The following is a 21,339-nucleotide window of genomic DNA, read 5'->3' on the forward strand; positions in this document are numbered from 1 at the left end:
TTCTGTTCAGCTCATGGACCTACCAAGCATCTGCCTGTACAAATGCATCTGGCATCCACAAACTGGCACATGACAGCAGCTAAGCTGAGGCCCAACTAGATGTGATAGTATCTTCGTGGCCACCGCAGGGATGCCACTGCCATTTTAAAATGCCATGAGGGCACAGCAGGCTCTTGTTGTCCCATCCCCCCCCCCCAGCTTATCAAGTGCTGAATCCCACCATGGTTGTTCTGGCACTTCAAAAGGCACATGGAGAACAAGAACGCCATGCTCTGGGGCCCGCCTCGCAGCATTTTAAGATCCCTTTAAATGGTGGTGGCATCCTTGTGGCAGTCACAAGGACTCCATCGTGTCTAGTTTGGTATTAGGATGGTAGCAGTACTGACTCTGGGATGGGAAACAAGAACTCTATGGCTCTGGAAAAATGGTTGCATACAGCCTCTCAGTCTTCTCCTATTCTCTGTTCTTCCCTGACCCCCTGCCCTATTTTCCCACAGGCCCATGAAGCAATGGTCCAGTTCTTAATGAGAAACAAACACTACACTGCGACAGGGCCACTTACTTTCAGCACCTCCTTCAGCAATACCTTTTCAGAATTTGTGGATGGTGGATCATAGCAGGAAGGTTATGGACAGGCCCAGGAGCTACAGACACACTGTCCCGACTGTTGTAGTGAATGGGGGCAGGTGATCCATATGCTGTTGACACATCCCTCATACCTTGTCTTTGGTCCCAGAGAGTACAGTGTCTGTTGATACCCCCAGGAAACCTCTTCCCTGATCTATCCCAAGCTACTATCCTCTTCCCTTTTCTTTATTTTAGCGCTTTTCCTGGAGCTTTGTTAGGGCTTTTTTTGAGATCTTCTGCAGATTCCTCTTAATCACAGACAGATCTCCTCTTGTGGGTCTCCTATTTAGCACCTCACACTAAGCATGACTTCCCCAAATCAAGGACCGTCCCACTACATCTCCGAGAAGCCCAGTTCTGCAGAAAAGATGCCCTTTTGATATGACCCACATTCTGTGTCGGCAAATTTATATTTCCTCCCTAAATATGACAGCCTAATGGAAGCAAAAGATAGTACCCTGACTATAACCCAGTTCTGCTCCTTAATTTTCTTTTGCCCACATCTTCTGTTTGGCCTGACAGACATACCCCCCAACCCCCCCCCCCGGAACATATAGTGTGACTCCAAGTGGCAACTGTGTCCAATTGCAAGCTACAGCTTGCAGTATGGGGCAACCACCTGCATTCTGTGTCAGCACAACTAGCTGACCTCACATCTTGGCACCAGCAGAGCTGAGAACTGCATAAAGATGGATAATATGTGCTGGGATGGAGAGGGGGTACAAGGTTCTGGGAGAAAGCAGTCTAAGGGTGAAAATGTATGGTCGCTTTAGCCTCCTTTATTCCCTGTTTCAGCCAAGATCGAACGCATGCGTTTTCGTCAAACATGCGTTTGATCCTGGCTAAATCCTGGCTGAAACAGAATAAAGGAGGCTAAAGCGACCATGCATTTTCGCCCTAAGTCCCTAAAGGGGCTCTTTAGACTTCCTGGCTGGATTTACTGGATTGGCAGTTTCTGAGCCACCAATAATCTTGTCCTTTTAATGGTGCAAACTGGAAGAAGGGGTGAGAGGAAGCATTCTGGAGTTCTTTGTAATTATTTTTGAGTAGGGTGGATTAATCAGTGGTACTCAAGAACCAGGACTCCTGTATTTCAATCTTATATATGAACATCTGGCAGATAATCATGTGTGGACTTGATGCTTGCTCTCAACAGTGTTGTTACTGGCTTGATCTTTGCATTTGATTGCTCTTCCTTCTGTGATTCTTAAGATACCCTCCCATTTAGATATACGTCCTTGGACTTAATAGAAGCAGATGCTGCTGCTGGATGGGTTGGCTTGGCTCTTGACCCTGTGACTGATAACATGGAGAGTGGAAGGCTCTGGAGTGATCTGTGTTTCTTTTTATGCAGGTTCTCAAGCACATCACTTTTTTATCCTGTTAGTCGCCTTTGTTTTCCCTCCATTTGGTTGCTTCTGTCGTATCATGCTGTGAGTTAGGGGAGATTCTTCCTCCTGTAAATGTTAGGGTACCAAAGGGATAGGCAACTAGGGAATGTCATCAAGTCAGTGAGGAGTCATGAAGGGACCTTAGAATTGACAGTGGCTATGGGCTGGGACAGGGGTCGCCAAACTCATTAGTCAAGAGAGCCAAATATCAACAGTACAACGATTGAGATTTCTTTTGAGAGCCAAATTTTTTAAACTCAAACTATATAGGTAGGTACACTGTTTATTAACTTAATAAACTTTAATTAAAGTTTAGCAGAAGTGGAAACCAGTAGAGCACCTACTGCACAGTGGGGTGGTGAATGGCTGTGGGGAGAGTGTAACCCCCCCATTCCTTTTGAAAGAGGCATAAAGTAGCAGGAAGAGGGGAAACCTGTAGTAATAGGCCAGGGGAGGGCTAACAATTGCCAGACAAAAAGGCCCACTGTTTCCTCCCCCCCCCCCTACCATCACCCAGTGAGGGTCCAGATGTCCAGGGATCCCAGGCACAAAGGAAGAGGCCAGCAGGTCCCCGATCTGTGTGTGTTCCATGCAAACAAGGTGGAGATGCACAGTCCATCCATCCTTCCTCCCCCCCCCCCCCCGCCACGGACATGCCAGTTCCCTCCTGGCCAGAGGGAGGGGCAGGTGCTCACCCCCCCCCCACCATTCTGGGACCGAAGGGCTCCAGATTCAGGGCAGGCAGGTGGATGCCCGAGCAAGATGGCTTGGCTGGAGGAGCCCCCCCCCCGACTGGGGGGGACAGGCAGGCAGGGCCGTGCGCCCAGGCGGCTTCCACGGGGGGGGGGGAAGGAGAGTCCCCCAACGGCCCCTTCCTCGATGCACAGTCCATCCATCCTCCCCAACCCCCGCCACGGACATGCCAGTTCCCTCCTGGCCAGAGGGAGGGGCAGGTGCTCACCCCCCCCACCATTCTGGGACCAACGGGCTCCAGATTCAGGGCAGGCAGGCGGGCGCCCGAGCAAGGTGGCTTGGCTGGAGGAGCCCTCCCCCCCAGCTGGGGGGGGCAGGCAGGCAGGGCCGCGTGCCCAGGCGGCTTCCACGGGGGGGGGGGGAGAAAGAGTCTCCCAACTGCCCCTCCCACCCTCGAGGCCACGGCGCCAGCCCCTCCCCACTCCCAGGGGCGGCCTGAGCATGGCCTTGGGCCCGCTCTGCAGCCCTGGGGGCGAGAGCAGCAGTATTGAAAGAGAGGCCCGCGTGGAAAAGAAAGGGGAGGTGGCGGCCACCCGGGCAGCTCGCTCTCTGCCTCCCCCTCCCCTCCTGGCTGCGGGCGGCCTGAAGCGAGAAAGGCGCCGCGCAGGGATTCCTCGTCCGGGTGAAGCGCACCCAAAGCAATGAGAATTTATCTTGAGCCTTTCTGAAGAGGGACTCGAGGAGCCAACAGCAGAAGCCAGGAGGCAGCAGGCGGGCTTACTGTGCAAATATTGCAACGGTAGCCGCTTCCTCCGCTGCTTAAGAAACCCCCAATCCCAGCCAGCAGCAGCAGCACGTGGTCGCTCCTTTGTAATTCAAGTGCCTCCTGCGCAGACTCTCTCCCCACAGCAGGCCCGCCAGCAGCAGCAACGGCACATGGTCGCTCCTACGTAACCCAAGCGCCTCCTGCACAGACTCTCTCCTGCCCCCCGCCCCTTTCGCTACTCAGCCAGGCCCGCACATGGAAAGAGCCGCACTCATGGGCTCAAAGAGCCGCATGCGGCTCGGGAGCCGCACTTTTGCGACCCATGGGCTGGGATAATATTGTCCCAGTGAGAAGCTTCAGTGTTGGATCTTACATTAGCAACGGTAATTCTTCTTTAAAACCCTTACCTTTGAGACTGGATCCTAACTAAAAAACTTCAGCTTTCCTCATACCTGTACCTACCTTCCCTGTGTCCTTCCTAAATGCCCCCTCCCCCAGGTTTTTTCACAGTTTGACCTCCACTTTTTTTCAATGACCACTTCTGATTTGGGGGACTGTGTAGGAGGCTCATGCTACACTGGCCAGCACATTCCTACAATGTTTCTTCACCCATAGCACACTTATTTTAAAGAAGTACACGCAATCGACACCCACATTCCTGAGAACCAGAATTCACTAGCATGAAGATTCCCGGGCAACTGTTTTTGTGTTATTGGGATGAGCCGTTGCACATGTTTTGCTCAGGGAGTTCTGGGAATTCAGAACAGGGTGGGTGGTATAGTAGCTGTGCTCATATGTGCCTTATGGTTATAAGGGATTTTCTGTCATCTTTGTACAGCTTTTGCTATTGCTTCCACCATCAGTGGCAGAAACATGCTTCTTCTACTACTATAAAAGCAACACAGCCTTTGCTAGTGACCCTGTCCTTCTGGCCTTTCCTTTTATTAGAAATCTCATACAGTTCATGCAGCCAAAAGCAGATGTGGTCTCTTCTGCTGACATCCTTCACATAAGTGGGAAGGCATTCACTGAGTCACTGGTGTCACCCTCCAGCCTTGAGGAGCACCCTGTCAATAGAGAGGTTATGTTTCCACCCCATGCCAACCTTGAGGAGGAGCCTAATGAGTTGGTGGTCCCCCCCTCCTCTCAGGCCAGAAGAACAGCCTGAGACTGAATGCTCTGTGTTCCCACCTGCCTCAGATGCAGAGGGCACATAACACTCAGTAAATTATCCCAGATGGTAAATATGTGTTCATCCTGCAGAGGTGCACTGCCAGAAAAATAGTTTATAACTTTACAAACACTAAATTTGTTACGGCTTCAATGCTTAATAGATTAATCAGTTAGAGTCTTTTGAATGATCAAGCTGAGGGCCAGTTTGCGGAGGAGGAGGGGCCACGGACCTCGCGGCCATTTCTGCAGCACAACGATAAAGGAACAGGGACCTGCCAAATAGTAACGGGGCAGCAGGCAGAGTTGGCAAGGGGCCCCAGCAATCTCCCACCGGTGGACCATACTCAATCCTGCCACCCTCCCAAGACATTGAGTCTGCCTGCTGCATTGGCTCCACTCCCGCCATTGGCTCCAGGGCCCCCGTGATGGCTAGTGTCCAGAGGATGACTGTCCCAAGTACCACGGCTTGTTTCAAAGGGGTCAGGGCACAAAGATGGTCCATGACATCTGCTGTGAATGTCAAGACGAAGGATCCTGGTGTGTGGGGGGAGCAGAAAGCAGCGCTTGAGTTGTTGGGCCTAGCTGTACCCATGCCCACAGCCACCACACCTCATTATTACAGTAGCCTCCATCACATGTGCCTTTTGTCCATGCAGGCTGCTTGACCCTTTTTGAGGGTCAAAGGGAACCCTCTCCTCCTTTTTCACCAGTAGAAAAACTGGTTGGATCCAACACATTGCACCTTACTCAGTACAACATATAGTATACATGGATGGGATGAATCATCAGGGTCAATGACTGGAGCAAAAGGGGAGGATGACTTGTGTGCGGAAGTCAATCCGAACTTAGGCTAGAGCTCATTAATAGCCTACTTTGCAAGCTTAAATTCCCCAGGGGGAATTGGTGAAGCCCTTGGCAGCTCACTGCAACCAATTAGCAAAGCAGTTTGAGGATAAAAAAGATAATTCTCAATAATCGGCAGATCAGTATAAGAAACATAGAAGACATTTTTCTCTCCAATTATTCTTAATAGAAAATGTTCTAAATTTGCCAGATTATCCATAGATATGTTATAGAGAGATTTTCATCCTGCATATTCTACTTATTGGGCATTGTGTATTGAAGCATACTTTTTAAAAGGACATCTGTTTACTGTCATCTCATGAAGCTTCAGTACATAAGCACAACCTTATGTGTTTGTGTCACTGTGAAAGAGCAGCTGGGCTACCTCAGGGGAGACTCAAGGGAGTTCTAAGAAATTCTGGCTGACCTCCAGATCGTCCAGTTCTTCTGAGTCTAGTATATGATTAGGGGCTTCATCCTTCCCTACAAATTAAGAGTCAGGAAACCCAAATCTTCATTTAAACTATGGAGAGCAGTTATAATGCAGAGAAAGCTTTTGTGGGAAAGAATTCTTGTATTGATTACCGTAACTATTTGCATTGAGTGAGTCTCTTGCTAAACACAACAACCTTAATTTTGTTAATAGTTAACAGTTAAATGTTCTTTCTTATAAATACTGCTTAATCCTTTAAGCAGGTGTGTCAATCCAATCGTAGTAATGGAGGGAACTGCCAAATTGCTTGCATCATCTGTTTTATGTTTTAACACTCAAATGGAGGCACCTGGATTTAACATCTAGTAGGTTAGCCTGATCTCGTCAGATCTCAGAAGCTAAGCAGGGTCAGCCCTGGTTGGTAGTTGGATGGGAGACCAACAAGGAATGCCAGGGTTGCTGTGCAGAGGAAGGCACTGGCAAACCACCTCTGTTAGTCTCTTGCCATGAAAACCCCAAAAGGGGTCGCCATAAGTCGGCTGCGACTTGACAGCACTTTACACACACACACAGGAGTTAGAGCTAACTAAAGCTCAGCTCTGAAATTATTTTTTCAGTCTTTCAATATGAGAAGTATATTAAGGAATTTCCATAGCATGGTGTATCTGTACAGTCCCTGGAAGAGGAATAGTTGAGTTCAAGGGCAAAGTCCTGTTGTTGCTATTGAGCCCTGTAGCGAAACTTCACAAAGCGAGGATTAGGGGCTTCGAGGCTAAGCATGCTCGGGTCCCTAGATTTCTCCATTTTGCTTTTGTTTTTTTAATGGCAGCCCATTCCTGAGGGGAGGTTACATCTGCAGGAGCCGGGAGCAGTGCAGCCACACCTCCTCCTCAGAGGCTTCTCAGCTGCCATGGAGATAGGGATGCCAACCTCCAGGTACTAGCTGGAGATCTCCTGCTATGACAACTGATCTCCAGCCTAGAGGTCAGTTTCCCTGGAGGAAATGGCCGCTTTTGCAACTGGGCTCTATAGCATTGAAGTCCCTCCCCTCCCCAAACCCCGCCCTCCTCAGGCTCCGCCCCAAAAACCTCCGCCAGTGGCCCAGAGGGACCTGGCAACCCTACGTGGAGAACAAAAAAACTTTTTTTAAAAAGAAAAAAGGGGGGAATGCCCCATTGCAAGCAGTGAGGCTGTGCCACCAAAAATGGTGGCGCAGCCATGCTGCAATCAAGGGTACATTCCTGAGGTGAGAAGGGTTAGGAGGACTAATGTCAGCTCCACCCCTTGGAACACCCTGGGAACGCCCCCTTGAAGCTGGTGCGACCAGCCACTTCTGGGATTAAAGTCTCAGCGCAGCAGTTGCAGCGGTGGAGGCCCACGCCGCTTGGGGGCGCCCAGGCACCCGTGTATGTGCCACCTGGGACGGTGTAAGTTCCCGTTATCCTGGGTTAAACGGGCACTTACACCGGCACAGGGTCATGGTGGCTCCTATGGAGCTTTGCCCCCCCATCAGGAATACTCTCTGAGTGTCTCCTGGATCTAAAATGTGATATGGTAGGGGTTCTGCCTCTTAGAAGAACATCTTACTGCATCCATAAAGTTCCTGAAGGGAGCAAGCGTGTGAAGGTTATAAGACATTCAAAAAGAAATTCCACGAGACTAAATTGATTTAAGTTTAAGTACATTTAATTAACACAGTCTGATCAAGCAGATGTCAACCTAAGTGACTTACTTAGGTCACACAAGAAATCTGTTCGTAAAGCAAAGGACTGAAGTGTGTTGCTGATTTTCCCAAGAGAGCTCAGAGCACCCAGGCCTGTAGCCAGAATTTTTTTTTGGGGGGGGGGATGAGTACAGTGGTGGTCAGCTCATCATTATTTATTTACCAATTTTCTCCTTGAGACTCAAGGTGGATTACATGGCATAACACAATGTGATTAAATAGCATGAAAGATCTGATACACAATGCAATTGGACCAGGATTACAAAAATTAGAAAAGTGCAAAAAAGTAGCAGACATGCTATGTCAAGCAATACAGAAAACGGAATTACAAAAAATGAAAACAATGCTGTAAGAACATGATAGAACATACAACAAATTGATAATATATAGCGTACACTGAGGCATAGACCACAGTCGTGTTCTGTATTAGCTTTATAAAAATGCCCTCCCAAACAACTGTTAGATAGTATCTAACCCCTGCTATCTTCTCCCTATCCCTATCACTTCTCATTCATAGTCTCCTTATTCTAACATCCCTTTCCCTACATTTCACCATCATCTGATAATGCTGTTTAGGTCCATCCATATGTTTTCACAGCAGCGATGGAAGATTGAGAGGAACATCTCTGCTGGGTAGATAGCATCTTAGCTGAGCTTTTGTTTTCCTTTCCTGGTCCTCATATATAAAACCTGGGTGTAGCTAGGGGTGAAGGCCAAAGGGCTCTCTTATCAGGGAAAAAAGTGTGGTAGAATTTCTAAATAAATAAATACAATCTGTTCAGCTAAAATATGGGACTGGGTGGGAGGTTTACTAACCTGAGCCCACCTGAGACTGCACTTGCAGAAAAGTATTCAAAACAGTTAATTTTATTTTTAAAATGTTCAGTCTATAAATCTATTAGTGTAGGATCTAGGAAACCTCTTTGCAGGTGGTAGATAAGGATAAAGGGCACACAGTAGGACAGTCACTATAGCAGCACACAGCTTTATTCAGATACTGCCAGCAATAACTTCAGCTGTTAGCCAAGAGTGAAATGTATATAGTTTTGATCCCAGCCTACAGAGGTTGAACATAAAAATAATGTACTCAAGACAAGCAGCTCTCGAGAGGTGGCATATACATTTTCTAAATACATAACTTTTCTATATAAAACAAGACTCCCTTTACTTGCTTTTCTAACAACAATTTCAGAAAGACAAATGTCTGATAGAAAAATGCTTTCCCACTTAATTTATTCTACTGACCTGAAATCTTGAAAATCAAACAGGTTCAAAATCTTGCATATTACCGAGCTTCTAGCAGCCCAGTAGCACAACATGTATAGGATTAGCTGAGCTAATTCATTCTCAAATACATGCAGTTCGACATGTTTGCAAATCATAACTGAAAAGCTGCGAGTGGGAGGAGTCTGACTCTGAGATGCAGATTTTTGTCCATCATCATCATCATCATCATGAGACTAAAAGTGCAAAGGTTCTCCGTGGTAACTGCTACTCAACAATATAAATGAAGTGTGGTTCAGGAGTACTCACAAATGAAGAAAAATCACCTTAAAGATAAATTCCAGAGTGGAAGCTATATTAGCCTGTTGCAAAAGAAAAAAAGAGTTTTATGCTACTTTAGTAGCAGCTTAGAAGACTAGCAGATTTATTGTACCATAAGCTTTCATAGATTAGGGTCCACTTTGTCAGATGCCTTACATGTGTCCTCATTTGGCAGATACAGGCTGCATCCAATTGGTGATGATTCTCTGAGTGGCTCTCATTCCCCACTGAAATGTAGGGGCATTCGCAGGAGCAAAGAAGCACCCACACAGCAGTTTTCTACACACTTTCTTTGCCTCAGCTTCTCAAGGCCACTATTCTTCCCCATCCCACAGGAAGGATTTTTTCAGACTTTAAAACCCCCCGAGTAATTGCTATAGTGTTGGCTATAGTGATGCAATAATTACAATGGCTTGTTTTTAATATTGTGGTGATTTTAATTGTAAGATGCCTTGAACATGAGCTAAGAGGCAGCATAGAAGTATCCTAAATAAATAACTTCTTTTAAAAAGTGACTGTTTCCTATATAGGCATTTTAGGAATGAGCAAGACTGTTTCCACAGGGATGTTTTTCTCCACCGTGGCTTCCTTATTGCACTGCTTTTCTCAGAAGTGTCCACATGACCTTGCCTTCTACTTGTCATGTTTCCGTGCTTTCCCCTGCTTTGCTGTAGTCTTTCCCAGACCTGGTTTGGTATGATCTTTTTGCTGTTTTGACTCTGTGTGGAAGGGAAAGTGAACATTTTTGCAGGTCCCTTCCACATTGGTGCCATTTTCCTTGCTTCAGCCTCCTGTAGTGCCTTTTCTCAGGAAGGCCTTTTCAGGCCTTTTTTAAAAAAAGGTAATTGCTATATCATTATATCAATAGGACATTATATCATTATAGCAATAGGACAATTGCAGGATGGAATAGCAGCTGCAGGAGGCAGGGGTGAGGATCTCATTTCCCCCTCCCTCACTATTTCCTCTTTCCCTTCCCTGGAAGCCCCTGTAGCCTCTTCCCTTTGCTGCTTCCTCCTCTCCTTCCCACCCACCAGCCAACCTACATTTATCTGCACCCATCTTCAGCTTTCCCTCCCTCTGGCAGCCTCTTCCTGGGAAACTCTGCAATGCTGCTGACCACTGGGCTGACCCCGGTTGCACAGTGGGGAACCCACAAGGACTTTCAGGGGGAATCTCAATTTCTCTTGTTTTCCGCTACCCACACTATTTCTTCTTTTCCTTCTCCCAGCAACCCCCATATATTCATGTTTCCCTTCTTCCTTTTCTCCTTCCCACCCACTCACCCACCTTTTATCTGCCTATCTTCAGCTACATGGATTATTTATTTACCTCAATTATACCACAACTTTCTCCTATTGGGGACCCAAATCACCTTGAATAATTCTCCCATCTTCTACTTATGCTCACAACAGCCCTGTGAGGTAGGTTAGGTTCAGAAAGTATAATTGGCCAAAAGTCACCCAGTGAGCTTCCATGGCAGAATGGGATTTGAACTTGGGTCTACCTAATCTGAAACTAGCCACTATACTACACAGGCTTTGTATGGTGGCTACTGTTGAATAGTAGCAAACAGCCAGTCACACGGGTCACATGGTATCAAGTCACCTGGTTCCTGCTGGTGGGCCTTTCCCCTATGAGTTCTCACTCAAAGCCCAAAACTGCCTAAGAAAGGACCCTGCCCCCCTCCCCCTGCTTTTTATGGATAGAAAACAAGACTTGAAGGCTGGCAGTACTTTTGCAGTTGCCTAGTGACAGTCACTGAGGGCAGTAGTTTCATAAAGGTACAGATGCAGCTTCTATTATTTGGACTTTAAACCTCCCACTTTTTTTGCTTGTTCTTTTTTTTTTTTTTAGATTTCAGGGTTTTCTGCAATCCTAGAGCTTTTCTCAGGTTTGTACAAAGATCTTCTTGTAAGTTTATGGCTCCAATCTCTGGATTTAAGTACCCACAGATTTGGCCAGAATTAGATACATTGATTCTGGTTGCACAAGTTCAGCTGGCTTCTTGAGTTCAGAGATAAACAGCTACTCCTCAGAACTCTTTACAGCAAAATTCCCCAATATTGTTTCCCAATATTTACTAATAACATGAAAACAGACTCAGAATTAAGGCATAGAAAACACGTCCAAGCTAGCTCAATTTTAAATTGGATGTTTTAATGTTCACCCACATAAAAACTCCTCACAAATAGAACATTAACACAACAGGGAGAAATACTCCACACTAGGTCTTTTGCCTGCTGTGCTGATTTATTTTTCTATTTTCAGACAATTTTTAAAAACAGGATGGCAATTAAAAAATGCCATCTTCTGTCTGCAATCTCAAATGTTGTTCATTCTACTGCTCTGTTACATATGTAGTACAGGCCCAATTGCCTCAGTGCAATCAGGGTAACTCTGTTTAGGATTGCACTTTGCATGTTGGGATTAAAGCTCCTTCCTTCCTTCCTTCCTTCCTTCCTTCCTTCCTTCTTCCTTCCTTCCTTCCTTCTCCCAGCAATCACAGATGCTTAGGTCAGGGCCCAAGCATATGGGAGAGGGGAGGGAAATGTTTATATTTATTGGTTCCCAGAGGGGCCTGGCAGGCTGCAAGCCCCATTTTCATGATATTGACATATTTATATGATTATGGAAATAAACTATTTTTCTTTCTTTCATTACTCAGGAGGTTCTAAGTATGGGATGTGATTTGAGGATCAGGGATAGGCATATTAGCAGTTTGTACTAGGCTTGTAGAAATGTTGCTTGGGTCCTGCTGGGGTTGTGCTTTGTTGGCTCAAATTATAATTGGTACACCTTTTCTTACTGGCTCAGGAAAAGGCTCTGAGCACACCTGAAGTTATGTCTCTTTCTGACAGGCCCTGTTATTTCTCCCAAGCAAAGCTTTCCTGAGCAGCCCTGATAGATGCAGCACCCATCTGCCAGCTCTTGATAAAGAGCTCACAGAATGACTTGCTAATGGGAAAGGGGATAGATGGGCCTGAATTGAGGCTCCATTTCAGACAAAATGCTTGATATTAATCTTGTCAGCAAGGATAAGAAGGGAGGCAGGTTAGCTGAGTGCATTGCTGGCAGAAAGTCAGGCTGTGGTGTTTTGCATCACTGTTTGCCTGACCAGGAGTTGAGTCCATACTGGAATCTGGATTCTTTGAACACTGGGATTATCATGATGATGATATTAACAATTAACAATGTAGGTACTTACTGCTTATCATTCAACAATCATTTCACAGCTGGATTCTCAGGTTCAATGACTCACCAAGACTCAGTACCTGGAGTTGCCTATTTGTTTTTCCTACTGGCCTTTTATAGCTGTACAAGCTGGGGCCATCTCATTTTCCCCTGCTCCGCTATTTTCTCTTTCTCTTCCCTGAAAACTCCCATAGCCTTTCCCCTTTTCTGCTTTCTTCTCTCCTTCCCACCCCCCAGATGTGGGCAGATGTGAAGAAGTTACAATTCAACAAGGTTAAGTGCAGTGTGCTACATCTGGGTAACAAAAATGAGAAGTACGCATGCTGGATAGGAGATACACTTCTGGGGAGTGGTGTGTGGGAACAAGATCTTGGGATACAAGTGGACTGTAAGCTAATTGTGAGCAGTCAGTGTGATGCAGTGGCAAAAAAAGTTCAGCAGTGGAATCAGCTGCTTAGGGAGGTGGTGAACTCCCCCTGCACTGGCAGTCTTCAAGCAGAAGCTGGGTGAACACTTATCAGGGATGCTTTAGGCAGATCCTGCATTGAGCAGGGGTTGGACTAGATGGCCTGTATGGGGAAGGCACTGGCAAACCACCCCGCAAACAAAGTCTGCCTTGGAAACGTCGGGATGTGACGTCCCCCCATGGGTCAGGAATGACCCGGTGCTTGCACAGGGGACCTTTACCTTTACCTATGGCCCTTTCCAACTCTATGATTCTATGATTTGTACGGCACATATTTTGCAAGCAGAAAACCCATACTATCTCTGCTTAAAGGATATCCAGTAGCAAGTGTTGGGATCCTGAAACCTTGGACAGCTGCTCCCAGTCTCAGTAGGCCATACTGGTCTGAGTCAGTATAACACAGCTTCATAGGTTATACGTTCATAGTGACATAACTGGCTCCCACACAGCTGACTTTTGCTGTAAGTGTCCAGAATTGTCCACCCATGAATATGATCTTGGAGAGAAGACTGTACATCTAAACAAAGTACAGCAAGAACACTTTGGCAGTAGGCTTGTTGCTTAGATTAGGCATGTCCGTTATGCATCCTGAGGTCAGCCCAAGATGTTCCCAGGTGACAGCCATTCCTACAGTAAATATTATGGGCAGGATCCAGCAAAAGTTAAGCATTTTAAAGTTTCATTCATTTTGATGTGAGCGTTAAACACGGGATTAAATTTCTATCACTGAAACCAATAGGATTTTAAAAGTGCTTCACTGGAGCTGGATCATGCCCAATGAGTTTAGAACAGAATAGGTTTATGAGTTAATCAAAAAAGGAAAAGGCTTAACAAAGAGACTGACAGCATGAGTGCAAAGCCATAGCCTCGTTTTCTCTGCTAGAAGTGATGCCGGATGTGAAAACAAATACCTTACAGCCTGAAATTAAACAGCAAGGGAGGCCATTTATATGCCTATGACAGTGATGCTATTTTTCGCATAGCTTCAGGTGGTGCAAGAATGTATTTCTGTCTCAGCCAAAGGTGTGGAAGGGTCTGAAAGGAGAGGAATAAATATCCAGCATTTGAAACCATTATTGAACTATCACTTTTATAAATTCTTGGTTCCGTATGTTTTTCCTACCAGGGCAAGTATTGTAATCAGGGGGCTGATTTACATGGTGAAAAGGGCACAGGAGGAAGGGTCAAACCACCCACCTCAGCTTTCTGATCTCAAATGAATTTTGGGTAGGTACAATCCTTCTAATTTAATAAAATCTTAGAAAGTTGTAACCCTACTTAGGATATAGAGCAGTGGTTCCCAAACTTTTTGGGCCACTGCCCCCTTGGTTCCACAAACTAAACCCCAGCGCCCCCTACCCTATCCAACAACACAGTTGAAGGTGCCCACCTCTAACTCTCCCCTGCTGCCCCCTTGCCTCTTAGTGCCCCCCTAGGTAATCCCACCGCTCCCCCAGGGGGTGGTACTGCCCACTTTGGGAACCACTGATATAGAGTTTAACAAAACGAGATCTCTGATCACAAATCTATAAGATCTCCTCTAGCTTGACCCAAACCCTCAGGACACATTATTAGAGCTAACAGAACTATTATCCCTGTTTTTTCTTAACATGACCTTTGTTCAGAATTCCATCCTTACCAGCAGCTGTTCAGCTCCTACTGTGATGGATAATTGCCTGCTCAGATCTCGGTCAAAGTATCGAGTCAAAGTACTCCCATTCTAAATCAGAAGAGTTTCAAGTATGGTTGCTGATGCTTTTTCAGCAAGGTCTCCAAAGTGGAAGCATCCTTTTACTACTTTGATAGATTATGGGGGAATATTAACTCCTCCTTTATTTTCATAATATAACAAAGGCTTGCTGCTATACTACTATTAGAATCATAGAGTTGGAAGGGATCACCAGGGTCATCTAGTCCAACCTGCTGCACTATGCAGGAAATTCATAACTACCTCCCTCCCCACACCCCCAGTGAACATATTAAATATGTTCTAAATTGCCAACCAGGATGGATGACAAGGAGTTGAGACCAAGACTGAAAAATGGGGGGGGGGGGGAGAGAGAGATTAGAAATGGGGGATAGAGGAATGGCAGATCATGAAAGGAAGAGAGCAAATGAAGGAAGAGACAAGAGTTAGAGAAATTAAGGAAAATACAACAAAATATTTGTTTTTTTAAATTATTTTGCTGCTCACCGTAACAGGGCTGCCCTTTTGCAAGAACTGGCTGTGCAGAGAAAACTATGGAGCTGTGTGGAACCAAAGGAAGAGGAAGACCATAGACTGCTAGCAATAATGACCTTGTTAAGAGGCTGTCCTCACCCATACTGGAAGGCTGATTCGCAGGCATAGGGTATTTGGACAGAGTTTGTAAATGTACACTTGGTCAGCTTGAGTCCTTAGAATGGATTCTGTTGGAGTGTGAAATCTGGTCTGATTTCAGAGAAAGATATTTGTCCTCGCTCTTAATAGGTTATACAAATTTACCATCTCAAAAAATAGTCCAATTTTTTCTTGTAAATGAGGATTGGAAAAGTACCTCAGTAGTCACTAAATATTTAGCTGCAGTGATTGCCTGTAAGAAGGCTGGATCTCGATCTGTTCAAGACCTTTGAGTTGAAAGGACTTCCGGTGGTGCTGCTGGGGAGAGCACTCCATTTCCCCAGGCTGTCCTGGGAGAAATCCAAGTTTGCGTTATTTCTGGGGTACATAGATACCCCAATCCGACCCTTGCAAGTGGGTTGGAAAGCAGGAACTCCCTGCAGCCCGCAAACGCGGTTTGACCTCCTAGGTACTCTGAGGGGGCTTTTTAAGCCCCTCGGAGTCCTGGACGCCGGTCCTGCGAGGGCACTAGGGAAGGACATCGCCAAAACGCAACTTAGGCATCAAGCTCCACCCTCCACCACCTTAATACCAACATAAGGACTACATAAAGAAAAGAACCTCACCTCTTGACACCCAAGTGAGTACAAAAGAACTCTTCGTCTACTTACTGGAAACTTGAACAGACGGGGGGGCTGATAAGAATATTTCTGGGACCCCCACTACTCCTTAATCCGAACTGAAAAAGTTTGATCTGAGTTAGCCATCGGGATTAGTGACAGGAGCCTTATCAATCCGATCAGCCTAAACCATAATAAAGAGTCGGAAGGATACCTTTTGATTGACAAGAACTATCACCAATGGGTCCAAGGGAAGGGGAGGGTGATTTTTCTTCCTGATTTTCCGGCGAAGAATATCCTGCCACGTTTGCAGTAAGGGAGCGCCTGGAACGGAAGACCCTCTATAACAACCTATCTATCATCGGAACTAAAATAACAGGAAGTAGTTGTAGGACCGATTACGCGTCGCACTCGAGTTACTTGGAAATCATTCCTGAAGGAACAACCATCGAGAAGAGGCGGTAGAAGGTCCACGGCACTAGCAACTTCCTGTATACTTCCTGATCAGCCCGACCTAGAGCGACCGAAAAAAACTCACTGGTATTTCAAAACTTTAAAACGCAATTCTAGAGCCAATTTCGACTCTTTTCAACCCGAAAAAATTATAAGGCTGATGTTTGAATTATTATCTATTAATTAGAACTTTAAAGGCCCTGTCTGTGGACATGTATTTTACCAGCTTCTTTTGGCTTAATACATAGCCCTGCTCCTATGAAATCAAAGGGAATTTTACAGAATTCAAACATGGAAAAAAAAATACAGGACATGCTTGCTAAACATTCTGAGGCGACAATTAAACAATTAAAACAGATTTCAACACAGATGGCTCAACTGATTTCAATGATGACGACTCTTGACCAATCATCACAGGTAGGCAATCAGAAGTTGGATCTGGTTATAGAAGACATAAAAGTCTTGAAAATTCAAACGATGACCACAAATACAGACATACAAGCAATGGACTCTTCTGCCCAAAAAGTCATGGAAGAATACAAGGATACAAAGAAGAAGACAGAAGTTCAAGAAAGCAACCAGCCGGCGATAAAGAGATCAGACATACAAGAAATAGACTTTTCATTTAAAAAAGTCATGGAACGACGTGTGGATATAAGGAAGAAGAGAGCAGGTCAAGGAATACAGATTGAAGCCACGATGGAGATGAAGCCCAGAAAGAGTTATTTTTGGATACGTATCCTGTCTGAGGAAATGAGAGAGAACAAAGAAATCCTGTTCCCATACCTGACTGGCCTATTTCAGTTACAGAAGGAACTATTAGACCATGGTTAAAGGATTGATTTAAATATGATTGCTGGATCCAAAGGCTTTGATAGTGTGGATGGGTGGCATGGCTATTAATGATGTAGTGGAATTAAGATTAAGACATCATTTTGGGAATAAAGGGCTAGAAATTCTTGAGAAAAAAGACTGGATTGTTAAAATGTTTGAAGTGGCAGAAATGGCAAAACTCACAGCTATTCTAAATGAAGAAAATGACGTTCGGTTTCTGGGGGAATGGGGGGCGTGGATGTATTATTGTGAATATGAGTTAAAATTGGGAAGAATGGAAGAATATTTTCTAATCTGATCCAGAGGATTATTTTTGGGTTTTTTTATAATGAATAAGCATAATTATATTTACTAACAGATTATGGTTTTTTTTATACAGGATATTGATAGTTTATTAAGATTAGATTAACTACGACGAGATGAACTTTTTATTAAGAGGAAGATAGAGGTGAAGGGGAAGTCAAAATTTTCCATTTCTTTTTTTCTTTTTTTCTTTATTATATGTTATGGAACTATAACAACTTTAGGTTAGAATTGAAATTTTATATTGTCATAGATGTTGTTTAATGCAATGGAAAATTTTTAGTATAAAATCCAATAAAATCTATATATATATAAAAAAAAAGACCTTTGAGTTGAAAGAACAGTAAGATAAGTAGAAATTAAGAGGCTGCATCCTGGCAATGACTAGTTTGTCCTGGGTGGTCTTGCCAGGTCCCTCTTCACTACCAGAGGGAGGTTTTTAGGGCGGAGCCTGAGGAGGGTGGGGTTTGGGGAGGGGAGGGACTTCAGTGCCATAGAGTCCAATTGCCAAAGTGGCCATTTTCTCCAGGTGAACTGATCTCTAGGCTGGAGATCAGTTGTAACAGCAGGGGATCTCCAGCTAGTACCTGGAGGCTGGCATCCCTACCCCTAGCCTCCCCCTCTCAGTGGCCCTGACAGCAAAAGGAGTTACTGAGGGGTAAGTCGCAGGTTCATGATAGGCTCAGTATTCATCCCCCATATCTCCCCCTTTGTTGTTAAAACTAGGCCCCCACCCTCCTCTTTCTATGCTAGTGGGGCAGGGTCCATGTCTACAACATTCTGAACTGCCACCAATACATCTAGCAGAGCCCTAACATACCAAGTGAATATTTTTCTTTTTCAAATGTTGGGAAGGGAGGTTGCTATTTTTTTTTTAATGGAAGGGCTTTGTGCCTTCAATAGCTCCATGGCAAGGAACATTCAGCACATGAAGTTTTTCCTAGGATTTGCGTCATAACCTGAAATGCACCAAGTATTATTGTGAGATGCCATGGCTATTATTCCTACTCTTTTCCAGTATTCCCTTCGCCATGTGCAAAATTAGAGACCTGCTGCCTATATCCAGTAAGGAAGCACATTGGGTGAGAAGATTAAAGTGGAGGTAACAACGGCTGTCGCCTCCTTGTGTCTCAGTGTATTTAAAACAAGAAGAGTTGGTTTTTATATGCCAACTTTACCTTTGAAGGAGAATCAAACCAGCTTACAATTGCCTTCCTTTCCTCCTCTCCCTTGTGAGGTAGGTGAGGCTGAGAGAGTTCGGAGAGAACTGTGACTGGCCCAAGGTCACCCATCAGGCTTCAAGTGTAGGAGTGGGGAAACCAACCCGGTTCACCAGGTTAGAGTCTGCCGCACATGTGGAAGAGTGGGAAATCAAAACCGGTCCACCAGATTAGAGTCCACCGCTCTTAACCAATACACCACGCTGGCTCTCAGTGTGCTATTTTGGGGAGAGCACCTGGCACTGCATTGGCATGCTGGCTGTGAAAGACCCCAGATCCCTGCCAAGAAAAGTTGGCCACCATATCCTCTAGGCAGCTGCCAAATGCTGGAATGGAGCTGTCAATAGTAGACAGGAAATGAGGCAGCAACAGAGGTGCTTTGGTACTGCCAGTTCACCATCAAAGGATATTAATGATTTCTAAATGGAGATGGTATAAAACACAGCGGGAGAATAAAATGAGATGCAAGCCGCAGATATAATTATCTGGGTATGGCATTATCTATCCAGCAGGTGGTGGTCTACTCTCAAGCTGAATAGATCCAGCATTTCTTTGTCCAGCTAGCCTATGGGTTGTTGCACTTTCTCAGCCGATGCCTGATCATGAACATAAGACAGCATATAACAAAAGAAAGGCATCTCGTGGTCCTTTGGGAAACCTTTTTCAGGGGACTAGATGGTGGTCACGCAGCTTCTCAGGATTAGAGGCTCCGCTTTGTCTGGATGAAATGGAAACTCACCTGGAAGGAGTGGGATCCTAAAGCACTGGTTTCATCTGCTGTGTTGGGAGGGGGTCTCTCAATTGCCTTTCCTCAATGGGACCCAATGTATAATAGCTCTGTTGTAGAGGATTTGGTGTGTTTGAGAGGTACAAGCAAGTAAGGCAAACAAATGTCAAATGCCCCAATCGCAATGTCAAACCCTGGCTCTGCGACACAGTGAAAGAGAAAGGAAAACGCGAATGGTATTTTCCATTCCCTGCTCAGCTGGAAATAGCCTTGGTGGCCCACAGTCCTCCTTTCCCATTTGCAACTTTTTTTACTGTCCTCCACTCCTGCAACTTTCACAGGAGAGTGATCTGCTGACATTAGCAGGTGATGATATGTGTCTTCGTGCCAAGAAAAGCTTTACCTGCTGATCAAGTAGCTGTGAAAGGTCCAAGAATACGGCACAGACTATTTGCGGGGGGGGTGTCAGTGGGCAACTCTTCCCAACGTATCTTGAGAGTATGCACACCCTTTTAAGAACCTCGAGTTCTGGTCATGACATGGAGTGCCACTGGAGGCCACAAAAGCACTGCTTGGTCTCTATCTTCTCTGAAGTTTTAACAATAGCTTCTAACAATGCATTATGTAAATGGTCCCTTAGAACAGGATTAAGTTTCACAGCATCTGTATTTAAAAGCACACTAAAACAACAACAAAACCCTGAAGCACACAATAGCAACAGCATCACTTTCCTTAAAAACAAAAAGACATTTTCTCTTTGAATATTTGCAAAAGTGATGAGTGTTTTGTTCAAATGCTGTCTGGGACACAACAATGCTGATGTATCCTCAGGAGCTCTCCCAGGCTGTCTGGGGGAAAAACCCACCATGAACCTTTTGGCTAACATCTGATATCCATCCTGCTGTTTTAGAGGGAGCAAGACAGGAACAAACTGCTTGTCCAATTGAAAAAAAAAAGATATTTGGTTGTATGCTTGGGAATACTGCAACAATCCCTGCTAGTTTTCCTCACCTATTCATTTCTTTAAAGTTATGTATTTACTTATTTAAAATACTGATCACTTGCCTTATCTCTGCAAACCCAAGGAAGCTAACAAAACAGCAAAAGCCGAAGGACATAGACATCATAAGTGTCCTACAAGGTAAAACCAAATACACATTTTAAAACAGTTAAAAGCTGATACAGTTAAAATAGTCAAAGACCATTTGTGTGTGGATAAAGTGCCGTCAAGTTGCAGCCGACTTATGACGACCCCTTATGGGGTTTTCAAGGCAAGAGACTAACAGAGGTGGTTTGCCAGTGCCTTCCTCTGTATAGCAACCCTGGACTTCCTTGGTGGTCTCCCATCCAAATATTAACCAGGGCTGACCCTGCTTAGCTTCTGAGTTCTGGCTAGCCTGGGCCATCCAGGTCAGGGCAAACACCATTTACCCGCCACCAAATGCCTTCTGGGACAGAATAGACGTACACCCCTTCCTTAGTACAGCAAATGAAAGTACCTGCCACCTCCACTGTGGTAGGCCATTCCAGAGGAATAGACCTACTTCAGAGAATGCCTGTGACCTAACTGTTGCCACACAGACCATTGTAGATGAGGGTTCTACCAGGAGAAGGTGGTCTGAGGAGCACAACCAGCACACAGGAGTATACTGGGAGATATTTTTAGAGGGGTGGCATGGAGAGAAGGTGGCATGGAATAGCCTGATCTCATTAGTTCCCAGAAGCAAAGCACGGCCTCTTTTTTCCAAGTACTGACCCTGCAATGGCAAACCCCCCCCCCCTTCTCACTTGCTTTGAAAGCCCCTTGCTGGGGTTGCCATAAGTTGGCTGCAACTGTAATGCCCAGATATAAGGGCTGGTATAAAATACTATGTACTCATATGCACACACATGGAAGCTTTGGGAAAGTTGGCATCCGGGAGCCATGAACCAACAAATCATGCTCTCTGTGCCTGGTAGGGCCTTTCACCAGTAGAAAGCTCTGAATTACCTTCATCCTTAGGAATG

Source organism: Euleptes europaea, chromosome 2 (genome assembly GCF_029931775.1).
Source record: "Euleptes europaea isolate rEulEur1 chromosome 2, rEulEur1.hap1, whole genome shotgun sequence".
NCBI lineage: Eukaryota > Metazoa > Chordata > Lepidosauria > Squamata > Sphaerodactylidae > Euleptes > Euleptes europaea.